Source organism: Giraffa tippelskirchi, chromosome 2, assembly GCF_054371585.1.
Source record: "Giraffa tippelskirchi isolate mGirTip1 chromosome 2, T2T-mGirTip1v1.2.pri, whole genome shotgun sequence".
In the NCBI taxonomy this organism is placed as follows: domain Eukaryota; kingdom Metazoa; phylum Chordata; class Mammalia; order Artiodactyla; family Giraffidae; genus Giraffa; species Giraffa tippelskirchi.
This window is the reverse complement of record NC_137276.1, coordinates 112701728-112703284: the sequence shown is the minus strand read 5'-3', so window position 1 is coordinate 112703284 and position 1557 is coordinate 112701728. Positions and strand designations below refer to the sequence as shown.

At 42.5% G+C, this 1557-nt stretch overlaps 1 pseudogene across 1 annotated transcript; it reads left to right on the top strand.

The window, feature by feature from the left end:
* Window positions 1-265: 265 nt before the first annotated feature.
* On the top strand, window positions 266-1228 carry LOC145539929 (nucleolar protein 56 pseudogene; annotated as a pseudogene). Its single transcript, XR_014078072.1, has one exon. The product of XR_014078072.1 is annotated as a nucleolar protein 56 pseudogene (transcript).
* The last annotated feature ends 329 nt before the right edge of the window (window positions 1229-1557 follow it).

The following is a 1557-nucleotide window of genomic DNA, read 5'->3' as shown; positions in this document are numbered from 1 at the left end:
TAAATTAATTTAAAAATAATATGCCTGTATTGTACCACTGGTGCCTATGAAAGGAATACAAAGTTCGATGCATGATACAGGGTGCTCGGGGCTGGTGCACTGGGATGACCCAGAGGGATAGGATGGGGAGGGAGGTGGGAGGGGGGTTCAGGATGCAGAACACATGTACACCCATGGCAGATTCATGTCAATGTATGGCAAAACCAATACAATATTGTAAAGTAATTAGCCTCCAATGAAAATAAATAAAAAAACAGGTGATGGCCAGTCCTGGTGTCTGAGTGATTCCCTGGGCCCAGCAAAGGGACCAAGTTTCCAGAGCCTTGAAGACAAGGGGTAACACCCCAAAATACGGACTCATTTTCCACTCTACCTTCATTGGCCGAGCAGCTGCCAAGAACAAAGGTCGCATCTCCCGATACCTGGCAAACAAATGCAGTATTGCCTCACGAATCGATTGCTTCTCTGAGGTGCCCACCAGTGTTTTTGGGGAGAAGCTTCGAGAACAAGTTGAGGAGCGGCTGTCCTTCTATGAGACTGGAGAGATTCCCCGAAAGAATCTGGATGTCATGAAGGAGGCAATGGTTCAGGCAGAGGAAGCGGCTGCCGAGATTACTAGGAAGCTCGAGAAACAGGAGAAGAAACGCTTGAAGAAAGAAAAGAAAAGGCTGGCTGCAATTGCCCTGGCTTCTTCAGAAAATAGCAGTGCCCCGGAGGAGTGTGAGGAGACAAGTGAAAGACCCAAAAAGAAGAAAAAGCAAAAACCCCAGGAGGCTCTTCAGGAGAATGGAATGGAAGACTCATCTGTCTCTTTTTCCAAACCCAAGAAAAAGAAATCTTTTTCCAAGGAAGAGCTAGTTAGTAGTGATCTTGAAGAGACAGCTGGTACTGGAAGTCTTCCCAAGAGGAAGAAATCTTTTCCCAAAGAAGAACCAGTTACTGACCCTGATGAGTCAGAAAACAAGAGGGTCCCCAAGAAAAAGCGGAAATTGTCTTCCAAGGAGGAGCCACTCAGCAGTGGACCTGAAGAGGCTGCTGCCAGCAAGAGCAGCGGCTCCAAGAAAAAGAAAAAGCTCCGAAAGCTATCCCAGGAAAGTTAGAATGGACATCTTCCTAGTGGGGCATAACTTACAGAGGTATTCCCCATCCCATCCCCTAGACCCAGTAAAATAAAAACAAATTCACAAGAAAAAAAAAAAATAAAAAAATAAATAAATAAATAAAAAAACACTATTGAGTGAACCTACAGTAAAGCTAAATAGAGTACTTTAACATGTACTATAAAGTTGTCACATCTCCCTTAATTTGCCCATTCATTTAATATGAATCAAATAAAAATACTAGCAGGTTTTTACAAAATGAAAATTGAGGTCATTCATGATTCTAAAATTTAGCAAAAGACCAAAAACAGCCAAAATAATCTTGGAGAAGAACAAAGCTAGAGAACTAACATTTCCAGATCTGAAAGACAGATGAACATATCAATGACCAGAGTCCAAAAACAGATTCACAGATACACAGTCCCTTAATGCACAACAAGGTGACACTAATGCAGTA